This window comes from Ailuropoda melanoleuca, chromosome 14, assembly GCF_002007445.2.
Source record: "Ailuropoda melanoleuca isolate Jingjing chromosome 14, ASM200744v2, whole genome shotgun sequence".
NCBI lineage: Eukaryota > Metazoa > Chordata > Mammalia > Carnivora > Ursidae > Ailuropoda > Ailuropoda melanoleuca.
In genome coordinates, this window is record NC_048231.1 from 95,728,090 (window position 1) to 95,750,511 (window position 22,422).

General features: G+C 34.8%; 1 non-coding gene across 1 annotated transcript; it reads right to left on the reverse strand.

The window, feature by feature from the left end:
- Positions 1 to 375: 375 nt before the first annotated feature.
- LOC117796239 lies at positions 376 to 482 on the reverse strand. The gene has a single exon (XR_004620605.1). It is a non-coding gene; the product is annotated as a U6 spliceosomal RNA (small nuclear RNA).
- Positions 483 to 22,422: the final 21,940 nt, after the last annotated feature.

Sequence of the window (22,422 nt, forward strand, 5' to 3'; positions counted from 1 at the left end):
ACAGCAAAAGAAAGAGTCAACAAAACTAAGAGACAGCCCAGACTGGGAGAAGATATTTGCAAATAACATTGCAGATAAAGGGCTGATACCCAAGATATGTAAAGAACTTCTCAAATCCAACACTCAAGAAACAAATAGCCCAGTCAAAAGATGGGCAGAAGACATGAATAGACACTTCTCCAAAGAAAAAATACAAATGGCTAACAGACACATGAAAAACTGCTCAACAGCACTAGCCATCAGGGAAATACAAATCAAAATCACACTGAGATACCACCTTATATCAATTAGAACGTACCTCTGTTCTTGAACATATTAGGGCACAGTAGAAGGAGTCATATAAGGTTGTCAACATACTAGCATTTTTTTCTTTTAAAAAATATGGAACGCTTCATGAATTTGCATGCCAATCTTGACTAGGGGCCATGCTAATCTTCTCTGTAATGTTCCAATTTCAGTATATGTGCTGCTGAAGCAAGCACTCAACATTCTATCATTTTTAATCTATAAAATTGGCAACAGTAGATGGCTCAATTTAATAATAATAGTGTTTGGTCATGATGCCAACTTCTACTAAACAAATAATTTTACAATCTGGGAATGAAAAATTTGAAAATATTTTCTTTTGAAACAGTGTATTAACAATTGATGCACCTTAAAATATGAGGATAAAGAGATTCTTTTTGATTATTTCAGTACATATTAAGTTGTTTGGTCTATGTACTTTCATATACTTTTTTAGTTGATGTTCTAAAACAGTAGATTTTAACATTTTTTTAATACATCAGCATCCTTTCGTTATGCATAAACTTATGAAGAAAGCCAGAATATACAAAAATGAAAGTGGAATTTTTCTTGTGGAAGAAGGTTAAGTGGGAAAGTCATTACCTCAGCTTTCCCATTGCAGCTCCACACAGGGTCACTTGGATAACTATTTTTAACCTAGAGCAAAGATTCAAAGCTCATTTTAATTATTATGGACCAATTTTAGCATCTATGGGACACTGGTTAGATGACAGCTGAAAAGCAAAAATGAAAATTCTCTTTCAAGATATTCACATGAGGAGTATTGTGCTTGAACACCAAGTCTGTTTGCTCAGGCTGCCAAGTTTGTACCATGATATTTCATAGGGTAGAAGCCCCAAACCTAATATGTGATTGGAATCCTTCCCTTTCTGAGTGTACTGTATGTACATGAGCTGTTGAAAGCATTCTTTAGTTCAGAGCCCAAATAGGGATTCTCCTTAAAGAACTCTCATGGTACTAATTTTTGGTAGTGTTTCAGTCTTAGTTCTGGCTGCCATAACAAAAATACCATAGACTAGGTGGCTTAAGTAACAAACATTTATTTCTCACATTTTTGAAGGATGGAAAGTCGAAGATAAAGGCACCATCAGATCTGATGTCCTCCTGTAAGAGCTTGCTTTCTGGTGCATAGATGGCTGGTCTCTCCGAGGGTCCTTATATGGTAGAGGGGATGAAGGACCTCTCTGGGGTCCCTAGTATAATGGCACTAATCTCATTCATGAGGGTTCCACTCTTATGACCTAAGCACCTTCCAAATCCTCCACCTCCTAATACCTTCACAGATTTGGTGTCTGATGAGAGCTCACTTTCTTGTTTGTATATGGCTCCTTCTGGCTGTGTCTTTAGGTGGTAGACAGCAAAGAAACGAAGCAGGCTCTCTTGCGTTTCCTCTTATAAGGGCACTAATCCATTTCATGAAGGTTCCATATTCATGACCTAATTACTTCCCAAAGGTCCTATCTACAAATACCATCACACTGAGGGTTAGAATTTCAACACGTGAATTTTGGGGAGACACAAACATTTAATACAAAACAGCTTATACATCTTTGTAATTAGGTTTAAATCATTATGTAAAGTCAATCTATGTTTTTCATCTCCCCCACCAACAAAAAATTATTAAAAAGTCAATTAGGTAATTAGCATACCTAGATACATATTATAAGCATTATTTTTAAATTATTTGCACTAGGTGTCAATATTTTACTAGAAACATTGAGACCGTTAGTCTAATAGAAACAAAAGGGAGAGATAGCATCTATTGAGCTTTTATTTCAAGGAACTACACTAGATTCTGTATAATTAACATAATTCTCCAATGACTATAAAATTTATATTATCTAATCTATATAGAAAAATAATTTTATTACCAAAATTGTGAAATACCTTGACAAAGTTGTAACAGTAAATAGAATAGAGATACAATCAGTTTTTGTTATAAAATCCATGATTCTGAATAACTCAAGGATGCAGAAGGTTTAGTATTGACTTATAACTTTTCTATCCATTAACCTTGAGATGTTGCACAGGCCACAGCCAAATTTGTACTCTCAGTGGTGTTCAAAGATTTATTCCTTCCATTAGGTATATACTCAGCAGTGAACTTAGGCTAATGTACTTTCAGTAAAGAGGTGACAAATAAAAACCTTGTATTAGTTGAAGAAAATATCCTTCGATCATTAAAAAAGGTAAAATTCTCCTCATATATCCTATTTTTCCCTGTAGCTATATAATCATCTACTTATTTAAATAATGATGACCTAGGGTTGATTACTTCCTGGCAGAAAAAAATAACCACATTATTACCTGCTGGAAAAACCCTATCCACAGGTCATTAAAATCATTACAAATAATAAATATACAAGGAGAAATAAAATTAAGGAAACATAACTATTATGCTTTTAATGATTTCAATATTTTTAGGGTGAGGATAAAAAAGATGGCAAGATTTTTTTTTCCAAGTTGAATAAACAACAGTATTGAATAACAACTATTTTATTAACGTCATTTTAGTAATACTATTTTAAATCAGTATCTTTCTGATAATTTATCACTGGGAAAATATTAAAAATATTCACTTTGTTTCAAATATTATTTCAGTTGACAAAAATTGTTTGTAATGGGGCTCTTTTTCAAAACTGATAGCTCATTTTTAAAATTGATTATTAAAATAAAATCAATGACACTTTTCCTAAAAGATTAGGATTTGATTTTGAAGTATGCTATTTTTCATGAGAGCAAAATCGTTTTTGGAAATACATGTATTTGTGTATAGGTGTGGGTGCATATTATGTGTCATATATGCAAACCTAATCTGCACCCTAGAATTGACTTTAGTAGAATGATTTTAATTCTTAATTTGATACTTTTCATCTCTAAACCATCTGCCTCCATCTCTACACACAGTTAACCAAAATGTAAAAATTGTAAGGAATTAAATAAGTCAATCATTAGGTAGTAAAGACATCAAGAAAATATGCTTCCTTATAAAAAATTTCAAAGTAATTATAATATCAGAAACTTAAAATACTCAGAAATGAAATCAACTAATAAAATTTTCAATTTGTTTCTACTACTTCTAGTGTATTTTATATACATTTCTAATTTTATTTTGTAATGTTTTTTAACTCTTCCTCAAACATTCAGAGTTGTGTTCTTTTTAAAAGCAGATACATTTGCTTATTTTTATTGAAAATTTCTTCTCAGATTATTTTTGGGGGTGCTACTTTTCTTTCTTTTTTTTTTTAGATTTTATTTATTTATTCGACAGAGATAGAGACAGCCGTCGAGAGAGGGAACACAAGCAGGGGGAGTGGGAGAGGAAGAAGCAGGCTCCCAGTGGAGAAGCCTGATGTGGGGCTCGATCCCATAATGCCAGGATCACACCCTGAGCCAAAGGCAGACGCTTAACCGCTGTGCCACCCAGGCACCCCAAGGGGGTGCTACTTTTCTATCCTGAATTGATGTGAAGTTTAAAATGATTTCTTTCTACATGACAGAGTTGTAAGTTTTCCAAGTGAAAATAGCCACTCATATATTTTAAGCACATATTAATATGACTGGTACATGGTAGGTACATAGTAAAAGTTTAGGAAGGGTGAGAAAACATGAAAATACATTCTGAATATTATAAATTGATTTAAAATGTTTAGAGACAATAGCACTGATAATGTTCTGAATATAAGCACAAAATGGGCCCTCTTTTAAAAAAATGGATTGCCATCTGTTAGAGTCAAAGTAATGTCTAGGGAAAGAAAACTTTTCTTTTTTTTGAGATTGATTTTTTTTTTATTTTTTGAAGACTTTTTATACATTTATTTGAGAGAAAGAATAGAGCATGCAAGAGAGAACAAGAGTGGGGGGAAGGAGGAGGAGAAGCAGACTTCCCACTGAGCAGAGAGCTGCACACAGGGCTCTATCCCAGGACCCCAGGACCCCAGGGATCATTAGCTGAGCCAAAGGCAGATGCTTAACCGACTGAGCCACCCAGATGCCTGTTGAGATTGATTGTAAAAGGTGATGTTACTCTTTTTTGAAAACATGAATATCAATATATGTTATAAAAATATACAATAGTATCATTTCATTAAAATTTCAACTCAAATGCATTCATGAATTTTTATAATAAAACGATCCAAACCAATAATTTAACTGTTTTTCTAACTCAATATCCACTGATATTTTTGCCCTATACATAGCTTGCTACGTAATAAAAATAAACTTTGAAATAAATGAGTGCATTATTTTCTGGGCTATTTTGTGGGTAATTTACTTACCTCTATTCAATCAGAAACAACTAATACCACAGGATATCAGCAAATTATCATAGTCACAGTCTGACAGACTATCATTTTCCAAGATAGATATTTAATACAAAAAAAAAAGATGATAGCCTTGAAATTCAAATATTTAGCAAGGTAATTTGTTTTCACCCCAACCATCTTAAACATCAAGAAGGAAGCTGAAAATTCCTGTTATGATAATGGCTGGATGGTATTTATTGTTCAAAACCTCTCGAGTATAGCAATTGTAAACTCTAGACAAAAAAGAAAAAGCAAATGTTTGAAAGTGCTAAAATTAACCAAATTCATACAGAAAAGGGTAGGATGTGACCCTGGAAAGAGGGAAACATTCTGAGTGAGATAACACTTTCCTGGCTTTTCCTCTTCCATCCACTGAGGCTCAGAGAATTCCCGGATGAGCATAAAGAAGACCACACCTGAGTGGGTTATATTCAAATCTCACAAAACCATAAAGAGAAAGCTGAAAAACCACCAAAGGGGGAAAAGACATAGCCATACTGCACTGCATTTCTGGTTTATAGAACAGGGAGATAATAATGGATTTGTGGTCATTGGTTATTCTGCAATATTAATTGAATACAAGCATTACTATATATCAAATGTCTAGGAATAAAATTAATTTAAAAATTTAATATCACCATATGCAAAATAAAAGAATCATTGCTAAGATAAAAAAAATGTTTAAATATCCAATTAAATAAATGGATATACAAAGTGTGCAGCATGAAGACTTGGTATGAAGAGATTCAATTTTCCCCAAAAGACTCTACAAATTTAAAGTTATCTCAGTCAAAATCCCAGCAGCTTTTTCTGTGTATGTATAAACTGACTGCAAAAATTATATGGAAAGCCAAAGTCATAAGACCTCGGATAGTCAAGAAAAATCTTGGAGAATAAGCATGTAAAACTTAAAATATGGATTTCAAGATTAACTATTAATCTAGTAATTGAGACAGTAATTTGGTGTGATATTTTTGAAGGGATTAATAAATAGATCAAAGGAACAAAACAGTCTCAAGAAAGAGATTGTATATACATATATAAACATATATAATATATAAATACATATTATATTTGAAAATAAGTTATCATATAGATAAATTATATATAATCTTAGTTGATTAATTTATAATTAATAAACTATTGCAATTCATGAAGAAATAAAAGACATCAAAAACTATCTTGGCATAGCTGGATGTATGAATGGAAATAAATAAACCCTGACCTCAATTCTTGTCATAATTAAATCAGGATGACTCATAGACCTGGAGAAAAATACATGTGAGAAATCTTGTAATAATGGGAGATAAAAGTTCTTAAGAAGGACCCAAACAAAACTAATTGCAAGAAAAAATACTGATAAACTGGATTTCATCAAAATTAAAAATCTGCTCAACCAAAGTATTATTAAAAATGATTTGCAAGTCACAAATCATAGAGAAAAATTGGAATACACATATATCATAAAATTCTCACAGCCAGAATGCACAAAAGTCCTATCCAATTAAAAATGGGTACATTCCTGTACACATCACAAAAGGAGATACATGAATGATCAGTAAGCCCTTCTCCCCCACAAAAATGTTGCCTGAAATCATCAGAAACTACAAAGAAATACCAGTATATATCCACCAGAATGGCTAAGATTAAATGGACTGCAACTACGAGATTTTGGAAAGAATGTTGAGTAACTGGAATTCTCTCACATTGCTACCTGCTGTGTAAAACTGTAAAGTGACTTTGGGAAAAGAAAACGTAAACACTTGTTTTGTTTTTTACAAATTTAAACATACACATACCCTATGACCCAGTAATTCTTCATTCTAGGTATCTATTCAAGACAAGAAAAACACATGTCCACACAAAACCATGTAATGGGATTGTTACAGTAACTTTGCTGACAATAAGTTCAAACTGGAGACCAATCAAATGTCCATCAGCAGGAAAACAGAGAAGCAAATTACAGCATACCCACGTAATGGAATTCTACTCAGCAATGACTAGAGACCAATTACCCATACACAGAACAACATGGAAGTTTTAGCAGAAAATGGCATTAGGAGCTTTCTGGGGTGATAGAAAAATTGATGCTCTCCATACTGCATGCTTGATATCTGTGTAACTTAGTCCATGTTAAACTTTATGTCATATAAAACAAATCTTCAAATCTGGTGTACTAAAAACTGATAGTTTAATATAATAGATGAAGAATAAAAGTTAAAATTATATACAAAATAAGTGTATACTTATTTAAAACAAAAAATTAGGAACTCCTTTATCCTGCAGAATGATAAAAACTAAAAAAAAAAAAAGGCAAGATTTAGACATATGTGTCTTGACTTCTTACTGCAGGTGTTTCTGGGAAGATAATGAAAAAAGTAGTGAAAAAAGAAGGATAATTTGGTGAGAAAAGCTGAGGTATGCATGTGTGCTGTGTATTTCTCTAGGTTCCACCTAGTAAAAGTTCAGCCCATCTCAGAAAATGCCTGCATTCAACAGTGTATCCAGAAATAGTTGAGTTAAGGCTCTCTAGTCAGAGAAAGAAATCCTTGCCATCTCTAANAAGAGAGAAAGAAATCCTTGCCATCTCTAATGAGATTGCACGTAACGGGAAATGCGTGTAGGGGTTTCTGTGAGCTCACACCAGATGATGCAGAATGGCTTTCTCTGGATCGATAACTTATAGGTTTGCCATAGAGCAGAGCTGCCTTGGTGTGACATGGTATGACACTCTGAATGGGACTGGGAGAAGGAGGACATTACTAAAACTAGTGAGAGATGAGGGACTACCATGGTAGCAACTGAAATAGCATATGTAGACTTTTTCTTTTTTTTTAAGCTGTATTTATTCATTTTAGAGGGAAAGAGTGTGTGTGTGAGCTGGGGGAGAGGGAGATCATCTCAAGCAGACTCCCACCGAGTTCAGAACCCCATGCAAGCCTCAATCTCACAACCTCGATATCATGACCTGAGCCTAAATCGAGAGTCGGATGCTTAACCAACTGAGCCATCCAGGAATCCCGCATCCATAGACTTTCAAGCAGTTTGAGAAGACAGACCTAATTTTTACTAGCCACGGACCTCATCAACGGAAGAACGAGCATCGCCAGTGGGCAGCAAACAAACCAATATTTTCTCTGACTTCCAACTCATTATGGATCTGGCCTGGTAATAAAAAGTAAGCATTTATATCATTGATTTTCTACCATTAATTAACTTCTGTTATAATTATATTCATGTACAAAGAAAGCTCATTCTGTCACATATGGTTACCTTAGTTCATCCTAATTCCTTAGAATGTTTTTTATTCACCAAACTAAAAAGTCAAGGGAAAGGTATAGGCCAATATATGAGCAGAAATGAGACATTTCAGATGACATTCATATGGAGAGGTGCAGGCGATAAGCTGGAAATATTTTCTGAGGACAGATTTTTAGTGAAAAGAATAGCAAGGGAAGGGAAGGAATGAAGCTAGCATCTATTATGTACTTACTATATGCTAGAAATTATGAGACACTTTTCATTTTATATGCCCTGCTATATTCCACAGATTATTTAAAGTTGTTTAAAAGTGAACAAGCCATAAAATAAAGGCATGAACAGAATGATGAAATGGCAGAGTAACAACATATGGAATTAAAACAGAAAGTTGATAAGAGAACGTTACATCAAGATGCTGAAAACTGTTCCTACCAAGTGATGTTTCAAATAAAAACAAGGTGTCTACATGGTGAGTTACAATGTTGTCCTTATCACCATTTCTATGGGAACTCATAGATTTTCTCTGATCTCAGACATAAAATATTTTCCTCTATGTCAGGTTGAACAATATCCTAAACATCCAATGGCGTAGAGAATTATAAGGTCTATATTGAATAATCACAGAGTGGTAGCTGAGGCCAAATCTTAGATATTTAAAGTGAAAACAAATTGGTTGATTCATGCAAATACTGGTGTTCAAGGAGATTTGATGTAAGAGAGGAGGCACAGATTTAGGACAGCAAGTGACAAAATTACCAGGCACTAACATTCATGTGTGTATTCAATCATTCATTTCCTTAATATAAGCCACTTAGCAAGCACTGTAAAATGCACCAAGGATACAATAACAAACACAAAATGCAGAATCTGTGTCTTCCTTCACTGAGCCCCCAAACTGGTGGTGCTCAGTGGCCAATAACCAACCAATAAGAGGATTTGAGTTAAATAGGATCTGATCTACTCTTTAGAAGAATGAGGAATGAGTAGGCACAGTGTCAGGGTCCCAGCCCAATGAACTTGGATTTAGTAAAAATGATAGTCTCTCAAAAGAATTGAAGAGAAAGGAGGGGAAACAGAGAGAAGCCAGGTTGAACAGACCCAGGAAAAACATCGGAGGCTGAGCGTCCAGCAGATTCGAAGCAGAGAACTCCAGTGTATCTTCTTGTCTCTGTTATGTTGAGGGGGTCATGGTCCTGGTTAACTCAGAAGAGTCCCGGTCTAATTATTAATAGGATTGCTGTTACTGTCAAATGTTTGGAAAATAAACTATATGATTATATGTTCAGGCAAGTTGTACTAAAAGTTGGGGTTTTTTTTCTTTATTCCTATTCTTGACAAGCACACCCTTCTGCAATATTTCTGAAAGTCTAGATTCCAGCAAATACCAGGTAGGGAACGACAGAGGAGTCTATACAGCCGCCGTTGGTTCCAGATACACCTCAAGGCTACTGGCTCTGGTTTAGATTTAGGACCCTGAACTCTTAAGGCAGCATGGGAAGATTCCTTTTCTTCTGGAGAGAATACATGTCCTTTTTGAATTCTCTAATTTCATGGTAGTCATTATCTCAGGGGTCTCTCTCTGAATGGCCACTGAGGAGGAACATGGACATGCCTGTATAATTTAAATCCTTTCCATCCCCAACATGGGCATGGGTATCTTAGCTTTAGAGAATTGCCAGCGTACATATCAGGAGTTTTCTTGAGAGGTTACACTTTCAGACATTGAGCTATTGATTTTTTTCCTTTGAATACCTAATCTAAATACTTCAATATGTCCAAGACTAAAGTTACATATGTCTGTGTTTATATAAATCCAGCCATAGTAATGCCTAAAGCCTTGGCATGGCCTGGGTAGAGTTCATCACATCAGCAATAGAAGAGGGGGCTTCAACCTGGGATGTCAGCACAGTCTTTCTGGCTGCGGGTAGCAAGCACTGAGAGACTGCCCACCGAAAAGTCAGACAGCCCCTCAAAGAGTCCACATGTCTGGAACAGAGTAAAGGTCACCGGGTGGCTTGAATTACTTGTTTTAATGCTTTCCTAGGAATACTGGGAATACTTTATGAATACCTGAAGGAAGGAATATTATTCTCAAAGTCTACAAATACCCTGCCAATTATGACTGAGTTGGGGGGGTTTTTATCGTTAGGGCAGGCAGTGTAATTCTAAGGGGGACAAATTGGGTCAGTGCCAAACCATGCATCTCCTACTGCTTCTATCTTTACATTCTCTGAATATTATTAAGTATAGCAATAGCTCTGTTAAAAAAAAAGTAAAGATAAGAAATTGGCCTGAGGTTTAACAAAGGGAGGGATTGACTAGTAGTATGATACTGATGAATAAGTTAAACAAATGTATTTAAATATTCCCATCAATGTGGTATATTGTTCCTGAACACATCTCATTATCCCGGGAATTGGAAACAATTAGTTTAACTAGACTTTCTTAAAGAATAATTTCTGAAAACTAGAGAAACAAAGGAAATAAATGGATGGGTAGATAGTGAATTGGATAGATACGGGTAGATAAATAATAAAAATAGATGACAGGTAGATGATAGGGTAGGATAAGAATTTATTGATAAATATTTTCTAACTTTTATGAGCCTCAGATTGTTTCTTAGAGGTATATATTTAATTAAAAACATCAATTTTTGAATGAAACTTTAAAAATATATTAACAGAGCTAATTAAGTCTGTAAATATACATTATGACTGGCTTAATAAAATGAACGTTTTGTTTGTTTGCTTTCATTTTTTACCTCTAGTTAATAGAGGTGCTGCTAATTCAGAGGCAGTTTCTGTTTTTCTTTCTTTGACATTTATAAGGTAACAAGACCCAGAAATGTATGAGCATTTTAAAAGTGATATATCAAATAACAGAGAATAAATCTTTTATTTTATCTTGGCATCCTCTGTCCTCATTTGCCTTTTCCAGGCTTTATTTAGAGGGAAAATAAGGTTCATGCATTCTCACTGATAGTAAAGTAACCCAGTTTGGAAAAGTTATTTTTCTTATATTCATTGGAAATGAGATCTTATTTGAGGTTGACTGCATTTACATTTATTTGCCTGTAGAAGATCTGATTTAAAGATTAGGAAGTGTTTTATGCATCATGCATTATGAATATGCACTAGAAACAACACTGCCAGGAGATAAGTTAAGTCACCTTGGTAGTGACATATGACAAGGAGGCTCATACAATTTGACCACATATTATATGAATCAGAAATAAAAAAAATAACAATAAGACAACAAAAAAGATAAAATTCTCCCCTTAGCCAGAAAAAATATATGCCACATGTTAATCTTTTCTTCCATAAATATAAATTGTTCTAAGGCAGAAAACATCTTTCTTTTTGTGACTAATATAATTGCTCAATAAATATTCATCAAATGTCAAGTAAATCAGTATTACTAAAAATTATGTTTGCTCATTTTGAAAGGGGCCTGAGATAGAACTCATTTGGGCCTTGGTAAGATGCCCTTTTGTTTAATTTAGCAGGATATTTTTTGAAGAGTTCAGTGAGAATCACACAAGAGCAATAAAACCACGTAGATAGGAAGCATTACGCCTAGATGCAATTCAGCAACTTCGGTACCTGCGAGATCCCTGAAGGATCGATGTTAAGGTGTTGTTATATTTAAACACCTGTATAAAATGATCTTGGTTGCAGTTACTGCAGGCTCATTTACATTTTAATGTGGACAGTACCATTTTGGATGCCATTGGGCCCTATTTAGAGAAGTTCAAGGACACTCNCGGCCCTGTTTAGAGAAGTTCAAGGACACTCCTCAGGAGTCTTTTGACATATTACAAGTAAGGTTTGCGGTGAATGTAGGTGCACATAAAACGAGGGCAACGTGGTTTACATCTCAGAATGTAAATGTAAAGGAATCTGTGGGTCTTACTACTCCATCACATATCTACATCTCTGTGTAGAAGGCAACAGAGTGTAAGCACGAACACAGATTGATATGAAGCATCTAACTCAATAGGTTAAAAAAAAGTCTTTATTTAACGTCAATATTGTTTCGTTTTTCGTAATCAGGAGGACTTTATGATTTCTCTAAAAACCTGAACAAAACAAAGAGATACACAACAACAACAACAACAACAAAAACCTACAAATAGAGTTATGCCCTGGAACAGTGTCTATCTTGAGCACAAACTATCAAGAATAAGTTTGGTACGTTGGTGAGTCCTCTCTAGTGGACACTGAATGGAATTTATGAGAATATAGTTCGTAATTCACATAGCCCCCTTTTAAAATTTTTGCTTCTTACATGTCATACTTTTAAATGCCAATAATAAAGCATTTAAATATTTGTCAATATATTTGTATAAATAAAGAAGGCTTTACATTAAACATTTTAGAAAGAATACACTATGCCTAGTGACTTGTAATCTATGCCTCTATGATAACTAAAATACTAGGAAAAGCATTAGTGATAGTGATAAATAGGATGTTATTTCTTAACTGAAATCCATTCCCAAATGAAGCAAAAATACCCTTTGGCCCTTTGTTTTAATATCATTTTTTAATACTATAAAGATAAGATTCTTGGATGAAAGCATTTCCTTTTTTTTATTAAAAAAGCAAAAACATTAAAACATTATTAAAATATTTTATAAACAAAATTCTGCTTGTCCACTACTGTATTAAATATACACATGTTCTTGTTGAAATAAGCTGTTCTGTCTTCATATATAAACAGTAAAACTAGGAAAAAATTATCCAGTGCAATTAGAATACAACCATATTGTTAATATTATATAGCAATTTTTAAGATTCAGGAAAATAAATATATATACACAAACACATATACATTATATATTTACATTATATATATTATGTATACATTATTATGTATTCTGAATATACATATTATACACTTGTATGTATATTCTGAATCCTTATATATATAACATATATTTATATTTATTCTGAATCTTAAAAATTGTTAATGTGAGAGATCTACAGATTTTACGTAGTACATCATTTATGTTAAATGACACAGTATTAAGCTTTTCTTTTGGGAAATATCTACTTACATAAGTTTGTGGAAAAAGGCACATATAGAAAGAAGACACTTCAAACTAGAAAGAGTGAACTGAGATTTAACGTCGCCAACAAAGTGGAGAATTAGATTCATCTGTTAGCTTCTGAATCATTTACTAAGTTAGCATGTTCAAATAATTGTTATAAAATTGCATTATTCGAGAAACTAAAGATAACCAGAGTGTTCCTCATATCCCATTCGTATCCTTGGGGAATAACCCCTATTTCTATTCTCATTACACTGTTTCCTTTCTCCGCTGTATTTATTTGACGTCATTTAGACTGTAGGGTTTGTGAGAGCTAGCCTCCCATCAGCTTGTTCACCGCTCCATCCTTGACCACATATGCAATGTCTCATAGAAAGACACTGCTCTATGTCGAATATATGAACAAAGGGAAGAATGGTTTTGCCATTTAGTAAGAAGATGGCTGCTGACAGCAAAAACAGTATTTCTGTTTCTACCTCTACCCCAACATATCTGATCCCTTCGTATTCTCTTTATCGTCTATCACTCAAATGCTCATTGTATGTTTATATTACATCTATTAACAGTCGAGTACAAGTTCAGCCTTACCACACAGTAAGAGTCTAAGATAACATATGCCTATGTGAAATGCATTAAAACCTATCACTGAAGGGACGCCTGGTGGCTCAGTCAGTTGAGCATCTGACGCTTGATTACGGCTCAAGTCATGGTCTCAGGGTCTTGAGACTGAGCCCCATGTCCCGCTAGGCATGCTAGGCGTGGTCTGCTTGAGATTCTCTCTCCTTCTCCCTCTGCCCTATCCTGCTTGGACGCACACATACTCTTTCTCTCTCTCTGAATAAATAAAATCTAAAAAAAGCCCTATCATTGAAATATATATTCACACATATATATGTGTCCTATTTATTTATTATAAAAATAATTTTATACATACTTTATTCTTTTAAGAGTATATACTCATTATACCTTAACTACCAACTTCTATATAATTACAATGCTCAGATTTTTCGAAGACAGATTATACTTGTTCTCCCTCTCCTTTATATGTAAGTCCCTTTTTCCCCTTTATTTTCTAACTAGCATGATATATATAGACATACAATTTTGCTTTAAAGATTGATTTCTTTATTTTAGAGGGAGAGAAAGTATAAGCATAGGGAGGGGCAGAGAGAGAGGGAGGGGAGAGATGGAAAGAAGCAGACTCCCCAGTGAGCCTGGAGCCCAACAAGGGGCTTGATCTCAAGACCCTGAGATCATGATCTGAGCCAAAATCATGAGGCCTACACTTAACTGACTGAGCCACCCAGGGGTCCCTAGACATATGATTTTATGATAAGTACTTCTAAATACAATTTTGAAGTAGATAGGCTAATTTAAAATATATGACAGAGTTAGAAATTGATTTTTCACCTATATTTGGCCGAAAAGGAAATGCATGCAAATTGTACTCATTTTCAAAGGCATAGTAATAATGTCTGCATTATTCTCTAATATTTCTAGAATGAACCAAGTCTAGGTAGTTAATATACATAACACAGCACGTAGAAGCTTATATTTCATGTATTAACATTTTCATAGTTCCAGTATATGAAAAAAGCCATTTTCACATCAGAATATAAAAAATAGATATTGTTATAAAAATTAAAATGCACTTAAATAACTCATCATTTATCAGGATACAATGTAAATAGAAAACATGATTTTGTTAGTATATTTTCTCAATGGGAAACATGAAATATTCTAAATGGCATCTGCCTCAAAAACTGAATTATGTACTGTAAGTCTGAGTTGTTTACAAAAACAAAACTTACTGAAACAAACGAAAATGCATATTCTAAATATCATTAGTAGTGGAAACATTAAACATACTTGGGTTGCAAACTCTAAAGTCACCTGGGTGAAAATTTAAATTCTTTAATTAAAGATGCATTGTAATAAATCTATGCTTACTGTAGCCATTCCAAATTATTTCATATTAAATATATTATGTGCCTTAATATGTAAATTTATTATTCAAATCTGGTATATACTTGCAAAAACACAATCCCACAATCAATTCCTTGCCAACTGTGAAAGCATTACAAATAGTAGCTCAACATTGTGATAAAATCAAGGTAAAGCTGAATTATAGATGGATTTTCTTTAGTAAATTAATTACCAAAAAACTATAAAATTTCCTGTTTAATTATGAATTCTTATGCATGCATATGACTTAAGAATTTATGCAAACCACTTTGCTGTTGTTTGTGATAAAATTTTATCAGTCACACTACAAATGATGAGGTATGGTACTGGTCCTTTGTTTATTCTTTTCAGATAGTTCATGACATTTTACATCCGTCTCTTGTGATCGTTATATGCTAATTCAACAATTATTTTAACAAAACTCTGATGACTGGCACATTTACTATAAAAGATATTTCTAATAAACAAGCAACAATAATACCCAAATGATCATGAATGCAATGCTATATTGAAGCTGTCAGATTCATTGGTCAGGTTCGTGCAGTTACTCTTTGCCCATTTTTACAAGTCTACAGTCTTAAAAAACAACATAAAATAGTTTGATCTTTCTCTTAAAAATAATGATATTTATCATAAACACGGGGAATTTATTCAATATTATTTAATAAATGAGGATCAAGTTATTCATTACATTCAAGTTCCGTGTTTTTTAGGTAAATATTATTTTGGTAAAATAATCTTTGAAAGGGAAATTGTGCCTTTTTGTCTCATTTTAAACAAGATCCACAATTTGTCCTTTATAATTGGAAATGAGTTTATGGCTAGTAATTTATGCAGAAAATGGGCAGGTGGAGAACATTGCTTCCACATGCAAAGTCTATTTAGAAGATAATTTATGCTAACTATATTTGTAAATAAATAACATTGCAAATGCAAAAGTTGTAAGAAGACAATTTCAATACATTAAATAAAAATAAGCACAAATAGAAATAGCTTGATTATGTAGAAAAGATACGATATGTTCTCTATATCTTATATCAATCATATCAATTTCTTATATTAATTACTCTGGCAGCCTCTTGGTCCAAGTAGTTTTTTGCTTGAAATTCCCCAGGAGTCTCCTTGCTGGTCGTTTTGATTTTACATTTAACACCCAGCAGTCTATTCTGAACATAACATCTCAGATGCTTCTTTCAAACTAAATTAGATCATGCCAATCATTTATTTAAAACCTTGCAACTGTTACGTTCTCAAGGTTAAAGCAAAAATCCTTACGATGGCTCACAGAGTTCTCCCAATCTGGACACCTATTAATTCTTGTACTCTTCCTGTAGCTCACCACCCTGGGTTCCCTGCAAATCCTCAACTACTTTTACTTTTCCATTGTGGGATCTTCGAGCTGTTTCTGTTTTTTATTTTTTTCTTTTACTACTACTGCTCATTATATTTTAACATACTAAATATTTTAACTTCAATAGAGCTCTTAAGAAATGTCTATGAAAGCAGAGATCTTAATCAGTTTTGTTCATTGATAAATTTCAAACACCTAGATCAGAGGGGCAAATCGTAGGTCATCAATACTTACTTGTTGAAATATTGAATGAAAAGAGAAAGAAAAGGAAAAAAAGGAGAAAGGAAAGAAGGAAAAAAGAAGATGAAACATATTAGTATTCAAATTTTTTATGAATACATTTTTATTGGCACAGAAAATAAAAGAGAAAGGAGGAAAGAAAGAGAGAAAGGAAAAGATCATAATTTNGAAAAAAGAAGATGAAACATATTAGTATTCAAATTTTTTTATGTATACATTTTTATTGGCACAGAAAATAAAAGAGAAAGGAGGAAAGAAAGAGAGAAAGGAAAAGATCATAATTTCAGGTAGTAAAAATGGAGAATATTAAATGAAATCGATGTAAGGAATGTCTGGATAACGTCAGCCCAGGAGGTTTGAGTAGTCAGGAAAACCTCAGTGAGGTGATGCTTGAATTTACATCTGATTAGGAGAAAAAACTAGAGGAGTGAGGGAAAGAGAGAGAATCTTGAGCAAACTCCCCACTAAGCACAGAGCCCAACATGGGGCTTGATCTCACAATCCAGATATCATGAGTCCAAGATCACCATGTGAGTCGTAACCAAGAGTTGGATGCCTAACCAACTACACCATCCAGGTGCCCATTTTCTTACTCAATCTTACAAGCAATCTTATAAGGTAGGTATTATCACAGCCCTACAGCAAATGGGCTCATATCTACAGATATTAAAGGGTTTGTCTCAATTGCAAAGCTAGTAACAGGAGATGCTGAGTTGCACCCAGGTGTGTCAATTTGTGGAACATAGTCTCGTTTATCAGAGTGCAGCATGCATACTTCCTTTCTAATGGCCACACGAGAGAGTTAAGTAGACAGATTTGCCTCCATGAGGAGGCCAAGTAGAGGGCACAACCTCCACAGTTATAGAATTTTGCCTTCTGATGGTTTGCTACGCCGGACTTCTCCTGATGTCCGAATACCATTCTCCTAGCCTAGATTCTAGATTTCTGCTACCTGGCTTCTGCACCTTGCCTCATATTTTTGGAATCTTGAACCCTTGCCATCTTGTCGGGAACACGTGTTCTTTGTCTTCTGTACCAAATCTTGGGTGATCATCGTAGAACTAATTTTGAAGTCTTTTTATTAATTCACGGTGTCTGCAAGTATCCCTCATATCTATCAAGCTATAACATACTGTCACTCTTTCCCTATTATTTCCACACCCATCAAGCCCTCCCAACAGAGCTAGGACTTTTAACATGTTTCCCCTGACACCCAGTCCCGAGCTATTTACCATTCCAGACAGCTATGAAATGCATTTCTAAAATTCAGAGGCCAAACACACGTGTCTGTGAGTACATATTGCACTTGACTAATTGTTTTATTGTAACTCAAGATAATTTTCCGTGCACCATACTCTTTTTTGTAATGCTTCAGAAAAATCTCCCTTCCTACCACCTAGTACTTGATAATATAGTAAATTGTCTAGTGCTAAATTATATATTCTTATATGTTATTTTCAAATTGCTTCCTACTCTATGCTATTATTACCTGAGTCTAATTCACCTAATTAAAGTATAAATGTCTTGAGTACAGGGATCATTTCACCTCTTAAAAGCACCCAAAGTAATGCTGACTGAACAACAAGTGGTAAATAATGCTTATTGATGGAGACATAAGAGAAATAACAATGAAGAACAGAAAGTGTAAGAAAATATGGGGTTTCTTCTTCATTTTGGCTTTATAAACATAATGCTTTCACATGTATAAGGTGGGGTTTATCATTTCTGGTATTTTCCTGAATGTCAATAAAAAACATTTTCATCATGATGCGTATCTTATAACCATGTTTATTCCATCTTGGGTTTTTTTTCTATTTTATATCACCACTTCTAAGTGAAATTGAACTAATTAAGTGAAATAAATAAGGAATCAAAATGCATCACCCAAAGACGAGGTTTTAGGTAGAAAATCATTACCTTGTTTGCCCAGAACACAAGGGATTTCATTATGACACTGTGGTACCTTGGCTCAGGGAAATATACTTGACCTCTTAGCCTATTGCTTTGGACAGGAATTATATTCAATCCATCAATTCTAATGTCAAAATGATAAATTCCTGGCAGCAGTGGATTCCTCTTTCAGGGGAAAATCATTTGCTTTTTCCACTGTCAGTTCCTCTATAATTCTAAATATTTAGATGACATTTGCAAAAACAATACAAATGTGTGCTTAATGAGCATGACAACTGCTAGCTAAATCCACTGGAAGCTTGAATATACTGGAAAAGGAAAATAATTCTGTTTGTTTTGAATGTCAACATACTAATGAATTAATTCAAAACTATTTTAGCATTGAAAGCTAATATGCTTTCATTACCGTTTTCAGGGCTGCAGTTTCCTTAGGAGAATTTGAAAGGGCAAAAGAGTCAGTCCTTTTGTGCCATCCAGGACCAATAAACTGGCTTTTAGTGACATCGTGCCATAGTTTTGTTAAGTTCATGCATAGTTTTCTTGGTCAAAGGAGACCGTGGAAATGCAGTGTGTCTCAGCTTTCTGATGGTTTCATCTCTGATGTGCCTTATGCAACCTGCCTAAAAATCTGCTTAATTATTCTACATATAAATGGTATACCTACCACTCGATTGCCTGCAAACCTTTCCATTCTCTTTCATCTCCAAACAGAGTCATTTCTACCTCCTCTGGTAGGACTGTTGTGTGCCTGCCCCTTCCTCTTCACGCCCACCTGGGTGCACACCTCACACTAACTCATCTGTCAAATTTCAGCCTGAATGTCATCGCTTACCTATCACTCAGATGAGGCTGCTTCCCGTCATTGTATTGTCTCATGGCACCATCTGTTTTTTATCCATATCATTTTTTGTAAATATAATTATGCATTACTTTTTTCTGCTGGGCTTAACATATATCTCCCCTTCTAGACTGTAAGTTAAAGGCTGGCAGGAGCCTTCCCCTTTTCTTCCTTCTCTCATGTGTCTTTAGCCCAACAGGCACACAACAGGGGCACAGAGTTCTTAATTGAATGAATAAACGAATGAAACCCTACCGTTCTCTATATATCTTCTCTGAGTGAGATATGGGTGAAAAACCTAATTTGTTTCATTTTGGACAGAAAAGAAGTTTTTTGGTATAACTAAGAAAGAGAATCAAGCACTCTTCATGAATACTTATCCATTTATAAAAGACCAACTGTATGTTTCATATAGAAAATTGTCAGATGGGATAAGCAGTATCAGACATTAACAGATACGTGATAGGGGCGCCTGGGTGGCACAACGGTTGGGCGTCTGCCTTCGGCTCAGGGCGTGATCCCTGTGTTGTGGGATCAAGCCCCACATCAGGCTACTCTGCTATGAGCCTGCTTCTTCCTCTCCCACTCCCCCTGCTTGTGTTCCTTCTCGCTGGCTGTCTTTATCTCTGTTGAATAAATAAATAAAATCTTANTCAGGCTACTCTGCTATGAGCCTGCTTCTTCCTCTCCCACTCCCCCTGCTTGTGTTCCTTCTCGCTGGCTGTGTTTATCTCTGTTGAATAAATAAATAAAATCTTAAAAAAAAACCATATATGTGATAAAATTGTCCCCTACTGCACAAGTAAAAGGAAGAATTACCTTTTCCTGATAGCTGTAGGTAGCAGAATGCGCCACCTCAAAATAGGCTGCTCTGGCATAATGATTATTTTGAGCTGAAAGCACTTGAGAAAAAGTAAAAGCAGGGAGAGGCTTTCTCTGATTTTTTCCTTATCTGCCTGAAGACAGATCCTCCAAAAAGAACTGAATTGTCATAAATCTCCTCCCCAGAAAAGCTTCCTCAACCAGGGATGACTGACTCTTAGGGAAGGGGAGTAAAGTGGACATCATATCCAGCCAAACTTTGTCACAAACATTTGTTAAGTTAATTAAACAGGGGAGCCATTTAGATGAATGTGTCTCTAGTGCTCCAAGAGGCCTGCCAAACAGACCCCACATCTGAAGCCTCGAAATGCCTCACGGTTATGAAATCAAAATGCTAAGGAAAACCCATCACAAACAGCCAACTGGACTTCAAGCTGTAGCCAGTCAAAAGTTTCCCTTGCATCTGCACTTTCTTTATGTAAGTGTTGCCCTGCTTTTTGTCTGTGGAGTGCTCCTCACCATGTCAGGTTTGGACTGCTGGTTGGGATTGAAGTTGGCTCCCATAAACTCTTAAAATTTTTAATATGCATCTGTTTATCTTTTAACACTATCATACCTCTGATCTCTTCTTCAAACGGCCCATTGGTCTTTCCCAAGAGGTGTACATACTCCCCCCCTTCCCCTATTAAGATAACATTTAATCCTTAATTTTAAGCCCCGTTGGAGGAGTTACCCATTTTCCCCTGGGTGTGTCCCATGCATACATGAGGTCGACATATTCGTGATACTTATTTTTCTCTTGTTAATCTTTTATTACAGTGGTCTCCTCTAAGAACTCAGAAAGGTAGAGGGAAAATTATTTTTCCTCCCCAACATGACCTACGTTGCAGTGACTTTTTTCTGACTATNTTATTACAGTGGTCTCCTCTAAGAACTCAGAAAGGTAGAGGGAAAATTATTTTTCCTCCCCAACATGACCTATGTTGCAGTGACTTTTTTCTATCTGATAGATGTTATCATAGCTACTCTAATGTGTTATTCTAGTATCCACCACAATACTCTCTTTTTTGTAAATACATACACACACACACACATACACACATGCACACACACACACAAAACTTTTGACTTAGGACAGTTTAGTCTAACTTATTGCAGCAATTCTGGGGGAAATGCAGCTAATTTTTTTCAGTGAGTGCTATTCATAGACTTCTAAAATAATTAGGAATATTTCTAAATTCTACGTCTGTACTCTTAATTCAAGTTCTTCTCTGAGTTTTTCAAAAAATTGGGTTTATGCTAATGATCTGTGATTTAAAATAGGTGTGGGGAAAAAGTGAAATAAAATAGGTGTGGGAGACGTTAGTGATGTACTGCCAGAAAAAATGTAATTTTAGCATCCATGAGCGACTTCACCAGCACAACCAACGCCACTGTTGAAAACATGCAGATGTGTGAGTTGGCGATATAACAGCGTTCTTACAATGCTCTCTCTTCCCATTGTCCCTGAAAATTAAGGGAGGAGAGTTGAGGGGTAAGACAAACATCATTTGGTCCCAAGCTTCTACCCTGTGTTGGCTGCTACGATACCTTTATTAAATTCCTAAGTAAAAGTACAATTAATTCAACGTATTCAGCAACAGTATCTCAAGCAAACATTTCGTATATTATTTCTCAGTGATTGGGGCATTCACATTCTCACATTATTTAATTCCTAGGGCAATATCATACCATCAGTGTGACTATGATGTTTTCCTCAACATTTATTTCATTAATTATCATACTGACCAAGGTCAATGGCTTCCAAAATGTACCTAAAAGATTTTCAGTTTGAAAATCAAAGTGTTTTTGTTGTTTGTTTTTCATCTCTGAGGTTATGGGACAGAATTTGAGATGACTTTACAAGTCATAGCCATTTCCTCTTTGAGAGTAGTTTCAATGAATAGAACTTGGCTCTCAGTAACCATGCTTAAAGCGTTGGCCCTGGTCTATAGCAGTTTTTGTTTTCTTGCTCGTTTCCTTCTGCTTGTGTGTTTTGACAGACTGAGGAAAGGTAAAACTTGGACACATTAAAATGCACAAATCTCAACTGAGAAATTATGACAGATTAAACTCACATGTTAACCACACCAATATTAAGGTAGAGAATATTGCAATCGACCTAGAAAGTTCTTTTGTACCATTTCCCAACCTACCCTTTCTCTGTGCTCAGAGATAACTGTTGCTCTGTTGAGTTTTTTGTTGTTGTTTTCCACTAAAAGTTATTTCTACACATATTAAAGTGTTGTACTACATAATATATGGACTTACTGGTTTTCACAGGCAGAGGCAGGAAAAAATTATAATTTTTAAGATATAGTTACATGCATGTTAA